This window comes from Equus przewalskii, chromosome 7 (genome assembly GCF_037783145.1).
Source record: "Equus przewalskii isolate Varuska chromosome 7, EquPr2, whole genome shotgun sequence".
Lineage (NCBI taxonomy): Eukaryota > Metazoa > Chordata > Mammalia > Perissodactyla > Equidae > Equus > Equus przewalskii.
Window position 1 is genome coordinate 39,716,725 of NC_091837.1, and position 25,958 is coordinate 39,742,682.

The 25,958-nt window shown below is 41.5% G+C and overlaps 1 long non-coding RNA gene across 1 annotated transcript; it reads left to right on the forward strand.

Moving 5' to 3' along the window:
* LOC103541284 (uncharacterized) lies at positions 1 to 25,958 on the forward strand. Its single transcript, XR_542432.2, has 4 exons — positions 1 to 171; positions 18,094 to 18,330; positions 19,335 to 19,384; positions 22,287 to 25,958. It is a non-coding gene; the product is annotated as an uncharacterized lncRNA (long non-coding RNA).

Consider the following 25,958-nt stretch of genomic DNA (forward strand, 5'->3'; position numbering starts at 1 on the left):
AAAGACAGCCCTGAGCCTGTCCGGACGGGTGCTGGCTGGCCTGGGCTGCCCAGGGACAGCGGCCGGCTGAGAAGGGCCCAGGGCCGCAGTCCAAGCCGGCAGCTGACACCAGGGGCCCTGGTGAGGTGACAAGTTGGGGGAGGGACGACACATACGTGGGGAATCTGAGAGGTAAGGCTTATGGGCTCATGGCCTCTAACGCGGATCCCAGACCAAAGAAGGGACGAGGCCATTGTCAGTCCTGGGAAAGGGGACTGCGAGGAGCTCGACAGGCGCGCAGCCTTTCCCTGGGAGCGCGTGGAAGGAAGGCAGCGCGAGCCAGGCCTGGGAGGAAGAGAGCTGGGGCAGGTGGTGCGGCCCCTCCCGGGAGTCTAGAGGAGGATCCCCGGGGTGTCTGGGGGAGGATCCCTGGGGTCTGGGGGCGGATCCCCCGGGTCTGGGGGCGGATCCCCGGGGTGTCTTGGGGCGGTCTCCCCTCCCTGGTTTGGAGGCGGTCCTCTCCCCGGGACCTGGGGGAGGTCCTCCCCTCGGGGCCTGGGGGCGATCCTCCCCCGGGGTCTGGAAGCGGTCCTTACCCCGGAGTCTGGGGCGGTCCTCCCCCGGGGCCCGGAGGCGGTTCCCCTGGGGTGCCGAGGGCGGTCTTGTCCCTGGCCAGGCTGCGGCTCGGCGGCGGGGGGCAGGAGCCGGGCTGCGGTGGGCGGGCCCGCGATACTTTTAACTTGGGGATCTCCAGGAGGAGAGATCTTAAAAATAGCCTGGCGACGCGTGAAGAGCGATATAAAGTATCGCTTTTTATGGCAAGTGACGAGTGCCTGCTCGGGTTCAAGCCTGAGGACCGAGTGCAGAGGGTGGAGCGGCTCGCGGGCCCCTGCGGCGCTGACCCGTCCCCGCGGCCGCCAGAGGGGCACAGGTTGCCGGGGAGACGCCGCCGCGGGCCGGACGCTGGGATTTGCGCCGGCGCCTGAAGCTCGGCGGAGGCATTTTCATTTTAGAGACAGTAGAGAAAACAGACTTTTTAATAAAAGAGTTATTTTTTTTCCTGGAAAAAAGCTGTACAAAACGGGAGGCTTTTATAGGCAGGGGGAGAAAAAGTGGATGGTTTCAGGCAAGGTCAGCTTCCTTTAGGGGATGAGAGGGGGCATCAGGTGGATGACCTCACTAGTGATGACCAGGAAATTCCAGACTGACTGGTTCAGATTACATCCCTGGAAGAGGCTGAATCTACAGCTCGGTTAGGTATTAAGTTTTGGTTTGCTGATGTGGGGCTTAGCACAACTCACTCCATTTTGGGCCTGTTGGCTCTCTTGAACATGCTGTTGGTAGATTTTCAGGTTTGAGCTATTACATATAATACTTCTGTGAATATTCTTGCGTATGGGTTTTGATGCACATGTGTATGCATTTCTGTGGATGTGTCCTAGAAGTGGAGTGCTTATGTCATAGGGTCTGCATATATTCAACTTTAGTAGCTCGTGTCACACAATCTTCCAGAATGGTTGTACCAATTACACACTCACCAGCAGTGTAATGAGAGTTCCCATTCTCCGCATTGTAATCAGTTCTTAATATGTCAAACTTTTAAATTTTAGCTATTCTGGTGTATGTGTGGTAGTATTGTATAAGTCATCTATCTCTGCAAAACAAATTATCCCCAAATTTGGTGGCTTAAAAACGTCATCATCTCACAGTTTCTGTGGGTCTCATTTCTTTGGGAGTGACTTAGCATGGCGGTTCCACTCAGGGTCCTTCATTCACTCAGCTCTCAGCAGGAGGCCCCAGTTCCTCACCTTGTGGCCCTCCTTAGGGCTGCTTGAGCGGCCACATGACACGGCAGGCGGCTTCACCCAGTCTGAGTGATGCAAGAGAGGGAGCGAGGCTTACAACATTGAGTAAACTTCAGGTGTACATCACTATATTTCAGTTTCTGTATAGACTGCATCATGTTAGGCCCCTTGTCTTGAAAGGATAAGTATCAAAGAATTTGTGGACTTCTTTTAAAATCATCACATACGTCATGGCTTTCATTTATAGCTGGTTACTAACAAAACTGAGATTGTCCATTTGAGTACCCTCTTTGGTAAAGTGTCTGTTCAAATCTCTTGCCCATTTTTCTCGTTACTGATTTTTTAAATTGATTTGTAGGAGTTCCTTGTATATTCCAGACATAAGCTCCTTGTTAGAAGTATCTGTTACCAATATCTACTCAATCATGGGTAATTTCTCTTTGATACCTTTCAGTGTTTTCAAATGTCTTGTGGTTAACATGTATTACTTTTACATTTTAAAATAACTTCACAAAGTCAAGTTTTAGTGGCAGACAGTAAAAGCAGACTGCAGACAGTTAAAATATCAATGGATGTGAAGGGAGGGAGGCAGTAGGTGCTGGCAGGATAGCTCTTCACCGGAAATTAGTCACTGACCCGAATATTCCAAACTCTTGTTTCTTTGGCAACTTATGAGAGCAGACGTTTAAGAAGCCTTAATTAATAAAGTTCTCTTTTCCATCCCAGATTTTGAAGATGATTCCAAGGATAACATGTTATGTTCCCCACTTTCCCAAAGAGGGTTACCGCTTGTCCAGTGATGTAAATGCTTTCTGTTTTACTGTCTGCTTCTTCATAAACACGCACAGCTCTAGAGCTCAAAATGTGAGCCAGAACACTATATTTATTTGTAGTAACTAGAAAAGTAGCAGAAACATTGGCTGATCTCGATAATCTCTAATCAAGTTCCCCTTTCCCTTGATTTTCATCAGAATTGGTTTATCTTTAATTTGTTATGAGAAAGCTTTCTCCACTGTGAGCCCTTCACCAATTATCCTTCCAGATAATAAAAATGTTTATAGATATCTTCATTCTTGATACTTTGTTGTCCTTTGGGACTTAATTAAAACTCTGTCTTGGAAGAATTCTTAACTTTTTCAGAGCCCCAAAGGATGTGAATGGAACAATGTTATGTTTTCAAACAGTTTAACATGATAAATTAAAAAGCCTCCAGATTTTGTCTTCCCTACTTTGCTCCTCCTCGAATCCCACCGAACGATTTCTTTCCTAACCCAATCCCTTACCTGGTTAGGATCTACTTGTTTCAATCATCATATGAAGAGGAAACCTGTGTGGATACTAAATGGGTCACGCTGTGAGAAGTCTCCCGGGAGCGGAGGGCAGCTTGCGCCATCTGCTGGGGACATTAATAGTCCTTCTAGCCTTTCACGAAGTAATCCACCTGAGTCTAGTTAGTTCACAACCTGATCATCTTTAGTATTTCTGACTGACAATTATTTGCCTTGAGACCCTCTGTCTTTTACATTATGCTTCAGAGAAAAGCAAAGTATAATTTACCCTAGAGGTAAAAATAATTTTAAATCAACATATGCAGAGTTGTCCCAGCCATTCTCTATTTTTACCCCAAAGGATGTCCCAAGGAAAGGCTAATAGGTATAGGTGGAAAATAGCTAATTTCTTTAGGTCGATCACGGTGGAGGTGGGTGTGTGTGTGAGTATGTGTGTGTGTGCGTGTGTTCCCACCAAACTGATGTGTCTTCCATCCTTCTGCCCTTTCTTTCTTTCTTTCATCTTTCTGTCTTTCTCTTTTCTTTCCCACTTTCCTTCCTTTCATACTTCCACTCTTATTCTTCCTCCTCCTTGTTCTTTTTCTGCTTTCTCTCTCTCTCTCTCTCTTCTAACTAAAAAAACCAATTTCTTGAGAATCTGGTATGCATCCAGAACGAAGACCGTGACTGAAATAGCTCTACACATATCCTTCTGTAGGCAAACATCCCAAGCTTCAAAATCATAGCAGAAGACTGTGATGTGCGCTGAGGAAAGACAGCTGGCCAAGTAACTCAGTGTTCTTATAGTTCTTGGGTGCTGGGCTCAGAACACCCCATTAATAACAAGTCTCTTGGGGCTCTGCTCCCTAAAGAGACAGAAAGGGTCAGTCAAGGACCTGGGCTTAGAGGTTCAAAACTTGGCCGTCATGACTTGTTGTCAATGTCAGTTGTTTCTTTGACCACTGTCTAGACTGCAGAAATGCTGAGCCCCTGGACCATCTGCTGTCAGCTGGATTCCTGGTTCCCAGCCCCAGCACTTTACCCCACTCCTGCACTCCTCTCTGTCCCCCACCCCTGCCCTGGGAGCACCCCCACTGTGTGGTGGTCTGGACTGTTGGCCTGCTCAGCCTGGCATTCCCTGCTCCCACTCTTGGACCCAGCCTGACCCTCCCCATGGATGGACTCCATTGGCTCTGTTTCTCTTCATGGAAGGATTGAACAATGAGTTGACTCCCTGTGAGTACCTGGTCCACTGCTTTCTTTGCTTGGTTACAACTGGTTACTATTCCAAGCTCAGTCCAGCTGTTCCAATTGTGAGTACTTTAAAGCTTTGTTTTCCTCTGGATGTGACTGCAGCATTTCCACACTGATGGCTCCAGCAAGTTTTACCTGCAGGGATTTAAGAAAATTCCTTTGTCTAATATGAACTGGAAACATAGTGAACTAATTCCATGAGCTCCGAGTCTGCGTCCTTGTAGGAAGGGGTCAGCGTGATTCACTGGAGATGATGAGCTTTGGGGCCACAAGTAGTAAGGACTTATTACACCGTGTGCTCACAGAGCATTCTAAAAGTGATATTACTTGTCCTTCCTATTGTTACTAAATATACGGGGAGTGTGCTTGTGGCTACTCTTGACAGGTATTTGAGACAGTATTTGAACGTCTCTTTTAGAATAAAAAGCAGTCTCTTTTGTCTTACATTTCTTTTGTAAAGTTATGAAAATAATTTTAAATACTATCTTCTGAGACCATTGTGTCTTCAGAGGAAATTGTTCAGATTTTCTTGAAGGTCTTCACTTTATTCTTTTGTCCTGTCTTTCAAAATGATACCTACTATTGTGTAAGCCAAGTGTTTCGGCAGGCAGTTGTGCTCATTTCTTTTGTGAAGGTGTAGATAGCACCAGAGCTGAAGTCCATCACAATAGATTTTTAAAATTATATTGGGGCCAGCCCAGTAGTGTAGTGGTAAAATTCACGTGCTTCACTTCAGCGGCCTAGGGTTTACAGGTTCGGATCCCAGGTGCAGACCTACACACTGCTCATCAAGCCAGGCTGTGGCAGCATCCCACATTAAAATAGAGAAAGATTGGCACAGATGTTAGCTCAGCAACAGTCTTCCTCAAGGAAAAAGAGGAAGATTTGCCACAGATGTTAGCTCAGGGCCAATCTTCCTGACCAAAAGAAAAAAAAAAAAATATATATATATATATATATATATGTATATATACACATATATATATAAATAATTGCCACAACAAATTAAATAAACTAAAGCTTTAAACATGTCACAACACAATAAAGTACTTTCTTACAAGTCGTGATGGTGATAGTAAGAAAAACATAAAGAATCTTGGAGGTTCTCAAATTTATCTAATGGGATTTCATTGCCTGACATACTTAATAGTATACATTGAAGCAAATGGTGGGTAGCATTTTAGTGAAAAATCAGAAGTACCAGCCCTCATCCTTACTAGGTATGTGACCTTGGGTAGGTTACTGAACTTTCCTAAGCTCTAGTTTCATCAATTGTAAAAAAGGGATTGTTTAATAGGGTTCCTCTTGTAAGATTATTGCTCTCGTTTAATCCTCTGAGATGAATTGTCAGTGTTTAGCGTGAGGCGTGGATATATAGTAAGTGCTCAATAGATGTTATACAAAGAAGCAAACTAGTTTCAGGTTCCTTTCTGTAACGTGTACTGTGGTAACCAGCCTCTCTGTAACTGTAACCAGTGGTCCCTGCTTCCTGATACTCATGTCTGTGCAGTCCCCTCCCACATTGTACGAGAGTTAATCTGTGTGCAGTAGAAGATGGCAGAAGTCATGGGTGTCACTCATGGGATTAGGCGTAAAAGGCTGTGGCTTCCACCGTCTTGGGCTCTCCTCACTCTGTGGGACACAATCAGCCTGCTGACAGTTAGGTCCACTTGGCAAGGTATACAGCCAACAGTCAGGGAGGAACTGGAACCTACCAGCAACCATGTGAATGAGTCTAGAAGTGGATTCTCCAGCCCCAGATGCCTGCAGGCCTGGTTGACAACTTACCTGCAACCTCACGGGAGACCCTGCCTGAATCCCCCAGTGCCTGAAATAGGGGTGCATCTTACTGTTGGTGGTGTTGTAGATTTGAAGAAATATTCTCGTTTCCATAGATCACACCATAGTTACATGATTAGTCTTTTTTTTCTTCTGAACTCTACTTCTTAAACTGCCATGATCTTTAGCTTTGGAATAAACGACTGAATATCTGAAACAAAGACGCATGGGGACATTTGCCATCCAGAGAGATTTTAGCAATTATTGACCAACGGTGAAACTAACTTATCATTGTGCAATTTTTTCACATCAAAAGTGCTCCTAGAGATGTTGATAGTAGTTAAGAGTGGCTGATGATTTAGAAAGCTATAAAAGTGTTCTTGGCAGGCACAGAGGAAAAGGTTGTTTATTGTGAATTACCTGGGTGTACAAGGACTTTATTCCCGTGGCTTATACATCTCACCCACAAATCACTGATAGGTTGGTCCCTTAAATCATGGGATAGGATGCAGCTTGGGGGAGGGTGTCTCTCTCTCTCTGTGCCCTCTCGCCACATCCCACATTTCCCATATCAGTCAGTGTTAGAAGTAATGCCAGGTGAGAGGGAGGGAGGAAGAAAGGGAATGCAAATGAGGTGCCTCAGAATTTCTCCATGGTAAGGTGGTTTGTTAGCAGAGGAAATTCGAGTCTCTAGAATTAGATTCTTTCTTTTTTGTTTAAAACTAATGCAGGTCACTCACATTCTCATAATGCATTTACCAGGTCATCAGAGAGTGAATGTATTAACTGCAGGGCGTGATCTAACAGAACCATCATGAGCTCCATATTTATTACATAATTATTATTTCTGCTTTGTAAACACCCTGCAGACCCCTCTCTTTCTGTTTTCTCTTCATCCTAATGTAGTGCTTTGCGGCAGTCTTTTGACTAACCCTCCAAACCATGCACCATAATGCTGCCGCATCAGACTTCCTAAACCTTCCCTACTCATAAGTTGCAGTAGCCGCTGTAGTCAGCAGAATAATGCCCCCCCCCACCAAAGGGCTCCACATTCTGGTCCCCAGAACCTGTGAATATGTCACCTTATATGGCAAAGGGCAATTAGGGTTATAAATGGAATTAAAATTGCTGTGGTATGAGAAGGAAGACATTTGTTCTTTGTCCCCGGTTCCTGGCTCCTAAAACTCTTGGAATTTCTGGAGTGATAAGGGTGATAGGAGCATCTTTTGTTCTAATGAGGTGACTTGATGGTTTCCTAGATAGCAACAGGATAGGAGCTGGTGGCCAGAAAAGCCAAGCCCTGATTAGAAGCTTGGAATTTTCAGCTCCATCCCCAAAAAATCTGGGGAGGAGAGAGGAGCCGGACATTGAATTCATTACCAATGGTCACAGTCATGCCTACATAATGAAACTTCTCTAAAAAACCCTAAATGATAGGATTCAGGGAGCTTCTGAGTTGGCAAACACATCCCTGTGCTGGGAGGATGGCACACCCCAACTCCACGAGGACAGAGGCCCCTGCACTTGGGACACTTCCAGACCTCGCCCAATGTGCCTCTGCCTCTGGCTGTATTTGTAACCTCTGTAATAAACTCTAATAGTAAGCATAGCACTTTCCTGAGTTATGTGAGTCATCCTAGCAAATTATTGAACCTTGTGGGGTTGGGAGGAGGGTTGTGGGAGCCTCTGACTTTGTAGCCAAGTTGGACAGAAGTGAGGCTAACCTGAGGACCAGATACCTGTAACTGAAGTGAGGGTAGTCTTGTGGGAAGAACCTTTAAACGTGTGGAGTCTGATGCTGACTATGGGTAGTTATTGTAGAATTGAATTGAATTGTAGGACGCCCAGTTGATGTTGGAGAATTGCAGAAGTAGTGCTGGGAAAGACACTATGTATGTGGTGTCAGGAGGGAAAAAACTCCTCTCTTACTAGTCGGCTGACCTCAAGAAAGGGAGATTATCCTGGATTACCCAGTTTGGCCCAGCATAATCACATAAAATCCTTAAAAACAGAAGAGGGAGGTGGAAGAGGAGGTCAAAGTATTGTAGTGGGAAAAGGATGTGACTCGCGATTGCTGGCTTTGAAGGTGGAGGAAGTGACCATGAGCCAAAGAATGTGGGTGGCCTCTAAATGCTGAAAAAGGCAAGGAAATGCATTTTCCCCTGGAACCTCCAGAAGGGATGCAGTCTTCCTGACACCTTGATTTTCGCCCAGTGAGGCTCATGAGGATTTACAGCCTACAGAACTGCAAGATAATAAGTTTACGCTTTTCAAGCCATCATATTTGTTGATAATTTGTTACAGTGGTAACTGGAAACCAGTACAGATACTGTTTTAATCTTGGTCTTATGTCACACTAGACAGCACCCTGCTCACTCTCTACCTTATCCAAAGCCTACCTACCTTCACACTTACATTGTTTTCTTGCTCGCTTGCTTGCTTTTCAGCTGGAGTTATATTTCTTGAACATGTATTTAGAATTGATCCTCATTATCCACTGAGTCTGTATTTGTGCATTCACTGACTTGCTAAGGTTTGTCTGTAACCCTAGAATTCGTTCACGGGTACATGCAAGTGACAGAAGAGTTGAGTTTCATGACATGCGTGTTTCTGGTTGAGGTCAAACAAGGCTGTGCTCTGCCCTTCTGTATCCTTTTTGCAGTCTATTTAGTGCCAGGTTTTCCGTATTTTCATGCTTTTTGTTGGTGATTTTGCTGTTTAAAATGGCCCCCAAGCATAGTCCTGAAGTGCTGTCTAGTGTTCCTAAGCACAAGGCTGTGATGTGCCCTACAGAAAAAATGTGTTAGATAAGCTTTGTTCAAGCATGAGTTATAGTGCCATAGGCCGTGAGTTCAATGATAATGAATCAACAATAAATATTAAATAAGGTGTCTTTAAACAGAAACTCACATAAAACAAGATTATGTATTGATTTGTTGATGAAAATTTTGTGACCAGTAACTCACAGGAACCTAACCCTGTATTTCCCCTAGGAGCAATGGTTTGGTATTCACCGATTCAGTGAATGAATACCTCCAATAAAGAGAAATGATTGTATTTTGTATTCACTAATACAAGCTAACACAATGTTGGCACATGGAAGTTACTTAGTAACTGCCTGTTGATTGATTGGAGGGGGGAAAAAAAGCCCAGAGCAGATAATTTTTCTTGTAGTGAAGTTACATGACACGTGTTTTGTAGTTTGCATAGTATATAGTGGTTTTTATTTGCTCTATGTAACCATCCTCCCATGTCTGGCTCAATTAAGGTTGAGAATAAAGTGCTCCCAAATCTACTGTTGTTCTGTAATAGCTATGTGGTTCATATAAGCTGTGTTTGTGTGAATTAAACTAGGACACGCCTATATTGAAAGATCAAGGGCTCAACCTTCTCACTTTGGGTGGGGAGAATATCCCCTCTCATCTAGCTCAGTAATCTTCACTTTCGCTTATACAGCCTTAAAAGAATTTTGAAAAACTCTATACCCTCTCACCCATTTTAAGTTGTCCTCTGATATTTTCTTCATAAGTTTGAATAATTGCAAAGGACTTAGTTGCTAGTCAAATGTAAATATCAACACATTTAAATTAAACCATTACATCTGTCGTTTAAATGTATCCAAGGAAATATAAATGCCATAGTGATTTGATACTTACTTCTATACGAGAAGAAAAAAAGAATAAGCTCTTTTTTAATAATAAGAAATCTTACATTTTCTTCTCATCTTGAAATCATATTTCCATTACATATACTTATACTTGAAAGTCTTTTATTGATCTCTGCATGAAGATATGTACATAAATGTTAATTAAAACTTTGGAAAGTTTCCTATAACCACAAAGCTTTAGATATTTAATCATTTCCTTCTGGATTAATCCAGGGCGAGGTTGATGAGAAATAGTTTCTGTCCTTAAGGAGAATACATTCTTCTTGGGAAGGCAAGACGCATGTGCAGGAAACGTTAAGGTGACTGTTGAGCTGTGTTTGCAGACTTGATGCACAGGATTTTAGAAAGAGGGCATACCCTAGGAGCTGGAGTGCCCCAACCACCAAACTGGAGTTGCATGGATTGAGAAAGGAGATCCTCAAATCCACATCAGGATAAATTGCTAACTTTTTTTTTCATGAAATATCCAAATCCAGTTACGTGTGGCCCAATTAAGTTCTGTTTAAGGCATTGTGCTAAGTGCTGGGGATACAATGGTGAATTCAAGAGAAGAAAATAATCAGTGCTCAAGTATTGAGTTTCAAAATAGACTTTGAAACCCATGACAGAATAAACTGAAGAAAAGTTTGTGAGCTTCAAAAGTCTGATTTTCAAGTCTCAAAAGCTTAAGATCCTTGAATGCTTCAGAACCTAAACCACGATATACTGCTTACCATGCTCCTATGGACCATTTATTTTCCTAGTGGTGGTGAAGGAGACAGATATATACCTGGAAAGAGATCATCATTGAAAGGAAAAAGGAGGAGAAAAAATGATCGCAATGTCGAACAGAACAAGAAGCTAATATTAAAAAATAAAAGAATATGGGGCCGGCGCCGTGGCCTAGTGGTTAAGTTCGAGCGCTCTGCTTCAGCGGCCCAGGGTTTCGCCAGTTTGAATCCTGGGTGCGGACATGGCACCGTTCATCAAGCCATGCTGAGGCGGCATCCCACATGCCACGACTAGAAGGACCCTCAACTAAAGATACACAGCTATGTACTTGGGGGCTTTGGGAGAAAAAGGAAAACTAAAATCTTTAAAAAAAAAAGGAAGAATTAATTATAATTCTAGAACTAGTAATAATTTTTTCTTCCGACTCATTTACTGTAGTTGAATGCATTTTTTTCTTCTGAAACTCTGGTTGAGTGTACATATGAAAAATACCTGGACTATGACAAGGCCTATAAATTAATCTAAATCATTTTAATTACTGGGGATTGCCTCAGGGATTGTTAACGATTAACACAGTCCAAAAGACCAAGTTGTATGTCATAATGCAGTTTGGGGCCTCTTGCTTATAAAACCCTAGATTTAAATGGAAAACCCTAGTGGAGAAATTGTTCCTATCAGAGGCAGCTAAGAGCGGATGCTTGAAAAGGGATTATTAAAGAGCTATAAGGGGCCTCAGTGGTCACATGACACATCCCTCTTACTTATTTGATTTTCCTCCCTCATTTTAAAGAAGCAGAAATGGAGCTCTCAGTAAGGTTAACGAATTGTTCAAAGTTACATTGCTAATTGGGACTTCAACTCAGGGTTTCCAACTCCTTAGTCCATTCCATACATCTCACAATAGTAGAGATGTAGTATAGATTAGTTTTGTTTTGTTTTTTCTCATGAGTTTAGGTTTGATGAGGAAATAATTTTGTAGACTGTGTACCAACAAGTTTAGACCCACTCACGAGGAGTAATATTTGTGGGACCTTCATTTTAGAGTGGGCTTCAAAGACAAGAGGAAGAAGGTGAATTCCAAGAGGAAAAGTAGAACATCTTCACGTAATAACTGTCAGGCTGATGGGTCCCAGAGGACAGTGACGTACTTACTAGCAAAAGGCCATTGTGTTTCTTCTAAGCCTTTGAAATCCTCCCCATGGGATGGATATATGGAATTCTTAAAATGACAGTGATTCTTTGACCCAGGGTACTGAGGAATATAATTTGGACTTTCATAATATGATAGACTTTTTCCTAGGGCCGTGGGAGAAGTCCTGACAATGCGTCTATGGCTGGGATATTGATGCGGAGTGGTAGAAAACACTGGCAAAAAATGGAAACAAGGGGCCAGCCCGTGGCCGAGTGGTTAAGTTTGCACACTCCCACTTCGGCGGCCCAGGGTTTCGCTGGTTCGGATCTTGGGCGCAGACATGGCACCACTTGTCAGGCCATGCTGCGGCAGCATCCCACATGCCACAATTAGAAGGATCCACAACTGAAAATATACAATTATGTACCCAGGGGGTTTTGGGGAGAAAAAGGAAAAATAAAATCTTTAAAAAAAAAAAAAGTCATGTAACAGCTCCTGGCAGAAAAAAAAAAGTATATATTTGTACTATCTTAAAATTCACAGGACTACTAAGATAGCAGTCAAAAATACTTATACAATTTTCAAATTTAAGTAAAAACAAAGTAGGGATCATGTTTCTACATTGTGGGTTGGGTAAAATATGTGGGAATTTTATTGTTTTTCATAACAGGTTTTGCACTTGTAACTCTAATACATGTATTGTGCTCTATTTTTGCTTAAGTTCTCAACTTCAGAACAGAATATTGGGATGTGTTAGAGTGTAGAGGAAGGGCTGATGACCACCTTAAAAGGATGTGCCCATTGGTGTGTGTATGTGTGTGCACGTGTCTTTGTGGAAATGGGTGTTGGGGAGACACTTGTGCTTAGCATTTGCTGGAAGCTGAATGGGGCTGATGGGGGTGGGGAGGCCAGGCCATAGTGGTGACAAGTAGTGGTCATCTCAGGAAACGGTGACAGCTTCCCTGCTCCCTGTTCCCCACCGCTGCAGGAGTCTGCTCTCCAGCTCTGGATAGTAGAGGCACAAGCAGACAAAGTAGGCCGCCATGCCATTGTGCACGGTGTGGGACACCCAGCCCTGTTTATGGTCATCTCTCCTGCCGACCAACATAATAATAATGATAATAGCTGATCCTTATGGAGTACTTACTATGTGCCAGGCCCTACTCTAACATTTTATATCTAGTAAGGTGTTTAATCCTCACACCAATATTGTGAAGTAGGTACTGCTAGTATTCTCACTTTACAGACGCAGAACAAAGAGATTAAGTAACCTATCCAAGGGCACACAGTTAACAAGTGACGGAGTTGGGACTTAAATCCAGGAAGTTAGTCCCACGGTTGAAGGGCCAAACCACTACACTGAACAGAAGGGTGCCTGATTCCTAGACACTCGTCCAGTTATATCCGGCTCCAAGTCACGAGAAGGCACCTGTCTGAGGCCATTTCAAGAACTTTGTAAGCTCCACGCTTGTTTCAAATTAAAGGTCTCATTGCACATTATATTAAACACTAAAATACACCCACATCCACATTAAAGACTATATATGTGTTTGTATTTTTGCTGTAATACATTCATAAGGATTTCAAAAAGAGTAATTTTGTTCTTGAAATGATTTAGTTTTTTTTTTTTAATTTTTTTTTTTTTAAGATTTTATTTTTTCCTTTTTCTCCCCAAAGCCCCCGGGTACATAGTTGTATATTCTTCGTTGTGGGTCCTTCTAGTTGTGGCATGTGGGACGCTGCCTCAGCATGGCTTGACGAGCAGTGCCATGTCCGCGCCCAGGATTGGAACCAACGAAACACTGGGCTGCCTGCAGCAGAGCACGCAACCTTAACCACTCGGCCACGGGGCCAGCCCCGAAATGATTTAGTTTTGAATAATGTTTAGTTTATATTTTATTCTGATTTCTTGGCAATCATTGAGCATACGCAGGAGTTAGATCAAAGTAAGAAAAATATTTTCAAAGGCAAAAGTATTTTTATGAATACTCAATTTTACAATGAAGAAATTTGCTACATTTTACAAAGTGTTATTGAAACATATTAACTTCAATTTTGCAGTTTTCCTTTTTGCATTTTGGAATTAAAAATTTTTGTTGTAAAATAAACACAGGCACAGAAAACCACACAGACCAAATGTATGTATTTATAAATTATTATAAGGCAAACCCTCTTGTAACCCCACCCAGGTCGAGAAATGCAACTTTGCAAGCTGCTCCAGACAACCCCACCCATGTGACCATCCCAATCACAACGTCACCCTGCCCCCAAAAGGAACCACCATCCTCACAGTTTTGTGTGTGAGGAAGATTGTTGCTGAGCTGACATCTGTGCGAATCTTCCTCTATTTTATGTGGGGTGCCGCCACAGCATTTCTACTATGTTTCTTTGTAGTTTTATTACCCAAGTAGACAACATAGTTTGGTCTTTCCCATTTTTTATATGCCTTTTGAATTTGTTTCAATTTAAGAGCCCCCTTTTCCATCCTTCTCTTTCCCTACATTTATCTGGTGAAGACTTGTAGAGTTTGCCCTATGAAATTCCCACGGTCTAGATTTGGCTGACAGCACACTCATGGCACAGTTTAACACGTTCCATTCTGCTCAGTATGTCATGCAAATTGTCAACTTGATCAGAGGCTTGATCAGACTCTTCCCTTTGGCAAGGTTGTAGGTGGTGTGTTCTTTCCTCAGTCATAGGAAAGTGCCTAATGCCTGGTGTGTGATGCTAGAAGTTATCACTGCTCAGTGCCTATACCACTTAATTCAACGGGAGTTACAGAGTAGATACATTCTCATTATATCCAGTCTTTTTCACCTATTCAGTTGGAATACTTCCATAAAGCATTCCATGATCAACTCTTAAGTAACCCAGTGTACAGTCCATATAAGAAAGGCAGGATAAAGTTTTATTTTTTCCCTTTATTTTTTGGTTTGCTGATTGTATACTAACGGTGCAGTTCAACAATTAGGGGTTTTTTGGTATTAATATGAACTCCTTGGATTTAAACATATTGATTAATTCATTAAAATTATCTTTATTGACATTCAAATATCCCAATCTTTGACCTGTGGGAGGCTTTTCAAGTTGGCTCTGTCTTTTTTTAATTTTTGAGGAAGTTTAGCCCTGAGCTAACATCTGCTGCCAATGCTCCTCTTTTTGCTGAGGAAGACTGGCCCTGAGCTAACATCCGTGCCCATCTTCCTCTACTTTATATGTGGGACACCTGACACAGCATGATTTGACAAGCAGTGCATAGGTCCACAGCTGGGATCTGAACCAGTGAATCCTGGGCCGCCGAAGCAGAACATGCGAACTTAACCACTGCACCACCAGGCTGGCCCCTAGTAATAGATACCACCCTAGCAATCTTGGATAGGCCTTTTCAGTGACAGAGTTGTTACCAAACCAGGTTCTTTTTGCCTGTCGCATGAAATGCCAATCACTGAGATGATGAGTTTGCAGCAGAGAAAGGGTTTATTCACGAGACAGCCAAGTGAGGAGATGGGAGAACAAATCTCAGATCTACCTCCCCAAAAATGAAGATTAGGGATGTTTATGGGGTAGTGGGGCAAGGTGGTCTGAAGTGTGGGGCTAGGTGTTGGAAGCAAGGGGGAGAGAGGTACTTGATGATCTGTGCAAGCATAGTCAGGCTTCATGGCTCTTCATAGGATGCATGTCCTCAAAATGGTGGCCTTAGCCTGATCTCAAGGTGGAGTTTTTAGACCCCTGACATGAGGAGTTTACCTAAGACACCTGCCCTATTAGTGGAATCCCAGTTAGTGGATTGGTGGTCTCAAATGGCCTGAACCAGATAGTGGTTGACTCTTAGTTTCTGAAAAACAACTCAAGCATCTGTTACCATGGCGACCCAAGCATCAGGGATGTTATCTATGAGGAACCTACTGGGAGTCAGATAATATATTGCCTAAGAAGCACATTTAACAATGGGCAGGCGAACGACTAAAAGCTACAATTAATAACTGCCTAAAAAACTTTAGTTACTAGCTACCTAATCATTAATGGCTAACTGTCCACTGGTTTCAGAGTCAGGAAACAAGCAAATACACACACACACACACACACCCCAAAATACCTCATGAGTTAACAGAGAGACTTCCAAATGAATATTCCGGGGGTTTTGTCTAACCTCTTAATATTACATGTATGTTCAGTGGTGTGTTGGTAAATCCTTAACAATCTAATATCTGAAGGCCAGATTTGTAGTACTTGCAAATATAGTGCAGGAAAAAAACTTTTCCTCTACTCTCTTAAGTTCAGTACTTGGGGCCTACAAATTAAAGCCACAAAAGTCAGATTACAAGAGAAAAGGTTTATTTTGCATGCATACAGAGGCTTCCTAGAAAAGAAATAAAAACTCAGAGAAGCAGTTAGGCCTGGGGGTTTAGATACCATTTGAACAAAGCGTGATAAATTGTGGAGAAGAGATTAGATGAAGAAAAGGGGGATTTGGTAAGCTGTGGGAAGGTGACTAGGAAATGTATGGTAAAAAAGGGTTGTTTAGTAATGTTTGTCAGGCAGTCTCAAGTCATCTCAGCTGATAAGAGCTGTCTCGTGGTCCTCTTCCTGCTATGAAAGAAGGGGGCACCTTTATCAATGGAAGGGAAGCTTATGCCTGCTTTCAGGCAGACGGGGGAAGGTAGAGAGCTCCTGCTGTGTTTGGCACTTCCTAGTTGCCTTCAGATCAAAATAATCCTTATGCCAAAGTGACAAATTTTGGGGTGACACATCCTGATCTCCTTTGTTTCCCCTGCCTGAATCTTTACAGGAACTTTCACATATCAAAGGCCAAGTTGGTAGCTGTGGAGAGAGATTTACGCTAGAAGTTGCAGGGCAAGAGATCTGCAAAGGGGGAAGAACGTCAACCGAAACAAGAATAAATCAGCAGGAAAGAACAAATCTTAGCAGATGCCCCCTCTCCCGTGAAATCAGCCCCAGTCTCTGGGTCCTGGGAGTAAGTCAGTCCATTAAACAGCTGTGTCTCATTCCAGGAGGCAGCGGTGCAGGAGGGAAGAAGGTACCCACCTAAGCTAGGCTTCTATATGGTGTGAGCAATCAGGCATTTAATGAGGGTCACTTCTATGAAAACAAACAAAAACCAAGAATTAATGATTAGAGCAGACCATGAACTTACTTTTTGAGTTCAGAGGCCAGTCAGTTGAGAAGACTTCTAGAGGTTGGGCTTGAAGCATCTTTAGATGGTGGAGTGAGGACAGCAGTGGCAAGCTGATGAATTTCCTGGTTTGCAGTTTAAATGTCTTTGGTGGTGGCATAGACATCAGTGTCACAGTCACGATTATTTCTTAAAGTAGAGCACTGAAGCATTCAGCCTCAGCTTGCAGGGAGGGCTTCTTTAGATGGTCCCAATAAGGATCTGGGCAGTCAGCTTTTAGTTTTTAGGGACACCAAGTCAGGAGGGTGAAAGAGAAATTGGAAATGTTAATTACAGAGAAAATGGATAAAATGACAGGATCCAGTTTATAAAGGAATGAAAATAGCTGAAAGACAATGAATACCTACAAGGGTGGGTTATAATTTTCTATTGAAACACAACATTTCTGTCCATAATAACCCCCATTTCTATCAAAGATAATCAAAGTAAAACTATTTTGGTTGCAAAATAAGTCTAGTCTCATTAAACTTAGCTTGATTATTTACATAAGCGCAGCAAAAATAGTAATTGGCCCTATAGACCTTTTAAAGTTTGCTTTGCTAGAGCTTTTATAAGGAACCTCAGACTAGACTTTCAAAAGTTTCTGGAGGCTAGAAAGACAACCCAAGAACTCACCATTAGACTTTGCCTACAGTACCTATAGATTTGGGTAAGTCCCTCTCTTCTTGAGGTCCCCAAAATATCCTAAGGTTTCTCATCTGCCAGGAAGTGACCTTCCTTACTCACCTGTAAGACTAGGAACCATACAAGCCAGGTTCCAGGCTGGTTTTTCCAAAGGGCTCTGTAAACGTTGGCTCCATAAAGTCAACCTTAGTTCCTTAAAGCTGTCTGGTCATATCTGATGCACGTCATTCTCAAATACAACGTTCCAGTCAAAGCCTTTGTAATATAACCACTGTTTCCAACTGCGTCCTGTTATAAGGAGAATAGACTTACCAAACTTATGCAAATAACTATATTGCATAAAATAAGAATATACCGTAAGAGTTTCCAAATTCTGGAGGTGTGAGCTAGGGAGAAAAATAAATGTTTTGTTTCTCTTTATAAAAGTATAATCTACAAATTCCTATAAGTTATAGACAGCTTAAGAGAAAAAGTTTTCTTGAATCTGGAAAATAAAACATTAAAGAACCAGTAATATCCTGAGAAAAATAGTGAAAGAAATAATCAATTTCTGATGATTTTTCATCAGTTCATTCAGTTCCGTATAAACAATTCTTGTTCTGCTTGATCTTGGGTTAGCAGTCTCATGAGCCCATCAACTTCTCAGCTAAAGTTCTGGAAATTCTTTTTTGTTTTTTAAGGTGAAGTACTTTGGCCTGTAGCTGATTGCAAGAGCCTTCAGGAAAGCATAAGAATAAAATGATAACTGTCTGTGAATGACAAAAGACTTAAAGTGGCCATGGTTGAAGATCTGATGAGAGTTCATTTTAACTCAACTGACAAGGAAATTTTGTTGCTTCTGTGACATCCAACATTTTAAGATAATAAGTAGAATTATGACTGATAACATTATACCAGGACACGTCATGAACGGCAAGGTAATTTACAAACTTCTAGGAGCTTCATGCAACTTCTGCAATATTTGTATTAATAATGTATACCTATACAAACATAATCTAAAGAAGGTTTAGTGTCACTTCTTATCTGACAGTGTTTCCCATGCAATTAGGCATATCAAATAGACCTAATTACTTTAACATTTCTCTTTTTACAAGTTGAGAGAACAAATCCTTTAAGATTTTCCAGGGGCCCTCTGGGAAGTTGTCAAAGATGTCAAAATGTTTGAACATTCATTTAAATAAGATCACAGGCCACTGTGAAACACTGCTTAGCTATCCATTTAACCAAAGTGACAATAAAATATTTCAAAGGTAACTATAGGTGGTGACATGGTTGTGAAAAATAAAACAAACAACTTAGCTTTTTCAATATTGAGAAGACTTGATTTTCCTTTTTTTAGTACTCAAAGACATGATAAAGACAACAGGATGCACAGCAAATTAATCTGGTAAAACAGTCTTTGTCTCCTAGTCAGATTAGTCAAAAGTAAAGAAAAACCTTTTACAATCTTTTATTAAGGACAGACCAATAATCCAAGAAATCTTTGTCCTTTTAACTAAACTCTAGTTTTAAAATTACTTTAGGACCAAAAAAAGGTAGTAGGTAATTATGACCTGTCCGTCATACATCAGTCTTCTGTAGCAGATTAGCAAATCTATGAACACAACATGTAGTGTAAGTGTCCAACATTAAGCTTTTGATTGCCAAGGTATCCACTTCAAAAACATCCATCTCCAATAAACACACTGCCCGCTACCCAACTAGGTAGAGCCACACTGCCCTACCCCGTTTAGAAAGCTCTCGTCGACCTAGATAACTGACCATTTGACTGACCGCTTGTTTTTCCCTTCCTGCACCTTAATTATCACTCTTATGTTTTAAATTCACCAATAAAGACTGAACCTGCAAAACCTTAGGCACTCCACCCTCAACTTGAATAAATCAGAACCTCAGTTCTGCACGTGCTCTCTTTCTCTTTCAGCTGCGACTTCACCGTGTGGCCCCAGGTGTGCTGTGTATCCTCCGTGATCTGTGAGTAATAAGCCTTGTTTTTTCAAAGTTCCCTGATGGTTGTTGCTGAGGTGTATCGTGCAATCATAACAAGAACCTCAAGGGCTGGTGTAGCCACAACATTGGCTCTGGTCAGGGAGATGTATGTGGGGGCTGCCACAAGTGGCTGGGCCCAGGCGAGGGCCTCTGCGTTCCTAGCCCACAGCATCACTATCAATAGGCTGAGACCTACCCCAAACACACCATTTCATATTTTTTAGAGGCATATATTTCCTTATAGTGCAAATTTATCTTTAGTTTCTCTGTAAAAATAAGAAGCCAAAAGTAGACAAAATTAACCCTTAGTATTTAACATTTCAGTATTTGATCTTATTTAGAAATGATCTAGATGTTCAACGAATATCTATCATTTAACTTAACCTGGTATAACTTTAAGGTTTAAAGTTACCCAAAGATTTTGGAAGCTATTTTTAAGCAGACATATTATAAAACATAATTATCATCAAAAAGTTCATTGCATAAACTTTTACTCCACTTAAATTTATTCAATTCACACGTTCCTAACAATTATGTTTGGATTGCTCATGAAAATTTTGAGACATTAGAAAGCTAGCTATTAAGTTATTTGTTGTTGTTGTTGTTGACAAATTTTATAACGTATGCATGTTAGGCAAGTATCAAAAATCACAGAAGAATTTAAAAGTCAAACACATGACTTTTCCTTTTTTTTTAACTGCTGTGCTTGACATACATCAAGCAATTAATTTTATTGTACATTTTGTTTTTAGGATAAATAGTAATTTTAGAATCTTGTTAAAAGATAAACTGGGGCATATAAAAAATTTTAAGAGTTTATTTGAGCAAAAATCGATTTGAATTGGGCAGGGCCAAACTAGAAGTGGTTAGAAGAGCTCCATGGCCAGGACCTGCAGAAAGACTGTTAGAGAGAAGATGCAGACGCCAAGCAAGGAAATCACTGATTGGTTTAACGCCTGGCTGGCTGCTTGTGATGGGTTGTCCTTAGGTTTCGATTTTGCCACCTTGAGGCATTTACAGGCTTAGGTTTTGGTTTGCTTATGTAGGCTGCCGAGAGCCTTAGCGCCACCTCAGTCTAACGGCCTCCTTGTTTAATTAACTTAACAATCTTAAACATCTAGAAAACATAGCATAAGCTTGTTGGACTAACAAACCCAGGTAGAATAAAAATTGTATGTCTGCACTGTATTAAATGTTGACAATTCTGAAGACATACCTGTTTTTATTAAACCAGCAATATTGAATGAGCCTTATTTACCCAAGATTATCCCAGATCATGTGAACTTGAAAACTACTTGGAGGGCCCGCCCGGTGGCACAGGGTTAAGTTTGCACGTTCCACTTTGGTGGCCCGGGGTTTGCAGGTTCAGATCCCGGGTGCGGACATGGCACCACTCATCAAGCCCTGCTGTGGTAGGCGTCCCACATATAAAGTGGAGGAAGATGGGCATGGATGTTAGCTCAGGGCCAGTCTTCCTCAGCAAAAAGAGGTGGATTGGCAGTAGTTAGCTCAGGGCTAATCTTCCTCAAAAAAAAAAAAGAAAAAGAAAGAAAAAAGAAAAGTACTTGGATTAGTTCCTATTTTTCTGAGAGTTTTAGGAATATCTAATTTACATGTGTTTATTTTTTTCTAAGCCAATTAAAATAGATCTATTTTATGGGATTTTATGAGTTAATTTTGACAATGCCATCTGGAGGTAAAAAATACCACATGTACATAATGTACAGGCACAGACATATACAAACACACAGACAGATACAAACAGAAATAGCTTTCATCCTAAAATTTTAGCCTGAGTCAGGCAAACATAGTAATTCAAAACTCACTAGTTTATATAACATAAGTTGGATCCAAACTGTTTTTGGCAGATGAAACAGGCTGAGGTTATCTGCTGATTGAAGGCTAAAGCTTTTTACCAATATTTGTGGAGAAGGTTTTTAAGATTTTCATTTGCCATGATAATGTAATGTTATGCAGGTCGTGTACTATATTTTGGGCGAGAGACCTTTTGGAAATACCAACTGGCTGTCTATTTTTAGAGCTCAGATGAATGGATAAAATATCCAGTTTGTTCCCTTCAGTCTGGGAGTCAAGAGCCTTGGAAGTTTGCATTTCAAAGAGTTGGTTTTCAGGTCCTTGGGAAGAACGTTCCTATTATTAGAGGTTCAGGGCAATTATTATTTAAGTTTTTCCCCTTTTTTATTTTCCTTAAGTGCAGAACAGTTCCGTTTCTAATGCTGTGAACTTTTACAGTTCCCACAAGTCTCTTGAGATGAATAGGGGAGATTTGAGAGTTGGTAAGAAGGATGGGTGGGCTTTGAATTACTTTCTGAGCCACATTTTCTGCTTTTGTAAAGACTCAATTAGTAAGACAGGGACATTTGTTTTTAATTCCTCAAAGAATTGGGTCACCTCAGTGATAACATCAAGGGGCTGACCCACTCATCCAATTACATTATCTTGAATTTGCTTCTTTATATCAGGGAGGTTTTCAACTAAGGTGGCTATCTAAAGAGTCCTAGATTCTAGATTAGAGCTGTATGCTTTTGGAATGTTTCTTTATGAGTCTTTCCACAAAGGTTTGAGCATGTTCTTTTCCCTCTGAGTACATAATTCCATTTTAGGCCAGTTATTCATAGGAGGGAAGGCCTTAAAAATTGGATAGGATGCCAAGCATAAATCAGGCCCTGAATATTGGCCTCCATTTGGGCTAATTTCTGACCATAGAGCTCTTTTTTAAAAATCCTGTCAAATATCTTATTATCAGGTTTAGGCTGGGACAAACAGTTAGTGTTCCTGACCCTTTCCCTTTTTTTCTTATTCTCTTTCCAAAAGTCTGCCTATTATAAATGTGACTCAAAACCAATATCAATAAACCTTTTTCTAGCTTAACCATGGATGCAAGAGGCATCTCCAAAGAGAGTGCAAAAGATGCAGCCACACGATCCAGAGTCACTCCCACAGACAGCCGCAGAAGACAGATGTCAATGAACACCCTGAGAGCTGGCAACAATCAATGAGATGGCAGCCACAATATTTCTGTTCAGCTAACTACAAATTTTGGGGTCCCCCAACCTGATAGTTGGCTGCCTATAGATGCATCCCTGACAACCCGGTGCCCCCGGCAGGCAGAAAGTCAAGTCAAGCTTTCAGACATAAAACGAGGCAAACAGGAAAGCAATGGCTCTCCCTGGGAAAGAAAGAATCAATGACCCATGAGTACTCAAGACCAAGAGTCACCCAAGAGTAATACCCAAAGAAGTAGATCCTTCCAGTGTTTTCTCCTGGACGAGGAGCGCTCTTACTGCCCTCATCTGATCAGACTCCAAGCAAAATTCCGAGAGGCTGACTTGGTAAGATTTTTCACTTTTGGCAAGCTTTGTCCAGCATCCTGAGTTCTCAGCTACGAAATGATTGGGGTGTCCCAGCTGTCCTTTTGTGGTCACCAGAACTCCAGAGGGGGAAGAATCCCACCTTTTCCTCTACTCTCTGAGGTTCAGTGGCTGAGGCCTGTGAAGCCACAAAAGACAGATTCACAGGAGACAAGGTTTATTTTGCCTGCATACAGAGGCTTCCCAGAAAACAAGTGAAAACCTAGAGAAGCGGGTAGGCCCCAGGGGCTTATAGACCATTTTTATAAAGGGTGATAAGTTGCGGAGAAGAGACCAGACAAAGGAAAAGAGGGCTTTGGTAGCTGTGGGAAGGTGACTAGGAAATGTGTGGTAAACAAGGGTTGTTTAGTAAGGTTTGTCAGGCAGTCTCAAGACATCTCAGGCAGTTGAGAGTTGCCTCTAGTTCTCCTCCTGGTACAGGAGAGGGGGCCACCTTTTCAAATGGAAATTTCCTTTACAAATGGAAGGGGAATTTATGTTCTGCTCTTAGGCAGATGGGGAGGGCAGAGAGCTCCTGCTGTGTCTGCTGTTTCTCAGTTGCTTTCAGATCAAAATAATCCTCAAGTCAAAGTGGCATATTTTGGAATGGCATATTCTGATCCCCTTCACAAATTTCCATGGTGTATATACCCCCACATGGCTGATTTCAAGTGATGTTCCCAGTGTGACGTCACTGCGTGTGGAGTTGGGAAGAGGTGTACACAGTGCCTTTCCTGAGCTGGCCTGAGCCGGCTCCAGCACACCGCTGTCTGTATTTCCTTTCTTCCACACCAAGAGTCCTGGTGTCAGTACACAGGGACTGACAAAATTAGAATGTGCCCTAGTTGTTAATTTGCTTTATCCCCTGTTATACATGCAACAGTGTTAGAATAACACTACTACAACAATATTGCTGCCAGTTTGCTTACTGAAAACAGGAATTTGTTTTTGCTTTGTGCTCTCCATTCTTCTCCCATTAAAAAAAAAAAGTTGCACTACATCTATTTTGTCAGAGTGTATGGCTATTCCATACCATACTCTTAATCCTACCTTGGTCTTAGTTCAAAAGAAACTGTATCTCTGATGTTCACCACTGGTTTTTATATCACCGTCTCTCCCTAGTCATTTTGATTGAAGCTTGTTTTCTAGAAGAAATCATGGGAGCTAACTTTTCTCAATTCCTGCATGTTGATAACAGTTGTCATTGACTTCTAAACTTGAAATTCACTTTTGCTGCTTGTAAAATCCTTGGGTCACATTTCCTTTCCTTATGAAATCTTAAGTATGTGTACTGTTTTCTTCTGCCATAAAAATCATGCTGTCAAAGTCTGGCAATAATCAAATTCTATTCCCTTAGAAGTCACTTGCTCTTTTTGCCTAGATGCCCAAAGATATTTTCTTTTCACTTTTTAAAAAAATCCAATAATTTTCCTAGAATATGCCTTGGGGCTGAGCATTCTGAAGTGATATTCTCAGGTACATAGGGGTGTTCTTTCAATATGTTTCAAATATGAACATTTTTTATTTCAGGAAAGCTTTCTTGAATTATAGGTTTGATAAATAAATAAAAAGCAATAGGATATATTGGAGTATATGAGGAAGGCATTTGGTCTAAAACTAATTTGGTCTGACCTTGTTTTTCCCAAAGGGGCTGATGTGGCCTGTTGAGCATGCATTGTACTTCTGCTTTAAGCATTTACTATGTCCCAAAGCCAAGAATGGTGCCTTTAAAGATAGGGATGCAACTCCCCTCATATCGGCATTTCTTTAAGGATAAGCATCTCTTCCTGGAAACTAAGGATTAATTACTGACCTGCTATGCTCACCTTGTGACCACTCACCTGCTGACCACTGATCTGCTGTGCCAGCTAAGCACCTCGTGACAGTAGTAAAAGAGATATTTCTGTCATATGTGATGCACGCTCTTTGTTCCAAGACAGTATGTAACCACTCTGTACATCCCACTTCTTTGGTTCCTTTCTTGAGGAAGGAAGGCCCTGGGCTATAGTCCTCAAACTTGGCTCATAATGAACTCACCCCAATTCTGATTTATAAATTGATTATGGATTATTTGCTTTGACGAGTTTTAGAATTGTTCCTCCATATTGCTTTCCATCTTCAGGGACTCCTGTTATCCATTGGATATTTTTGCCTATCCTTGATATTTGCCATATCCTCTTAAACTCATTTTATCATTCATTTCTTTCTGATTTTTAAAAATCTCTCCCTCTTCTTAAAGTGTTGTTGGTTACATTTATTTCCTCTTTTGTTCCGTTTGTCTTCATTTCTTAATTTTTTTTCATTTACTTCTAATTCTTTTCCAAGTTGTCACTTCGTTTCTGAGTTTTCCTAATTGAGATTTATGTTGTTCACACATATCTTCCATCATTCTCTTAATGTCTTTAGCTTGTTTTGAAATAATAGGTTGTAGTTTTGGTCTGTCTTGTGGGCATGTCTTTGTGGACTACTTTTATTGTCTGTGGGACTGTCATTCCACTTCTTGTCCTGTTTTTTTCTGATAGCTTTGTATGGCATTTGACCTTACTTCTTTTCTAACGCTTATTCCTATGTGGATTTACTTTTCCTGAACATCACAAAGGAGCAGAGTTCAGGATAGCCTTTGCCACTTCACGTAGTAACATCTTCTGTTTTCATTAGTGGGCTAAAATATGGAAGCTTGCCTTCTGAACCTTCCCCTTTCCCACTTTTATCTGCACTTTGTCTTCCTACATTTCTCTTGTCCATATCAACAAAATTCTTATTCTGTCTTGGGAGTTTCCCTTCATGTGGGGTATCGTCCCAGAAGGAAGGACTGCTCTAGCCCTTCAGGTCCATCGGGGGCCCCTTGCACTAACTCGCTATTGGATGGGGAAAAATTCTGCCTGTTTTCAGCTGCTGTTCTCTCCAGGCTTTCCTGGGGAAACTTGCTGCTATTTTGAGGTTCCCTGCCTTCAGGTGCATCAGACGCTTTATTGTTCCCTTGTTTCTGCCTGCACCCAGGCTGATAGCAGCAGGTCTTGCAGCTGTCTGTGGGTCATCCTCACTCCCTGTGCATTTTGGGTTTTGTGGGGATACCTTGTCAATCAGTATTGTCCCAAGCACGGCCCATGGGTTTTGGTTTTGCTATCTAGTTACTCAGTCCACAATGGATAAATGTCCCCTGATCAATCTTTAAAAAAAAAAGAAAA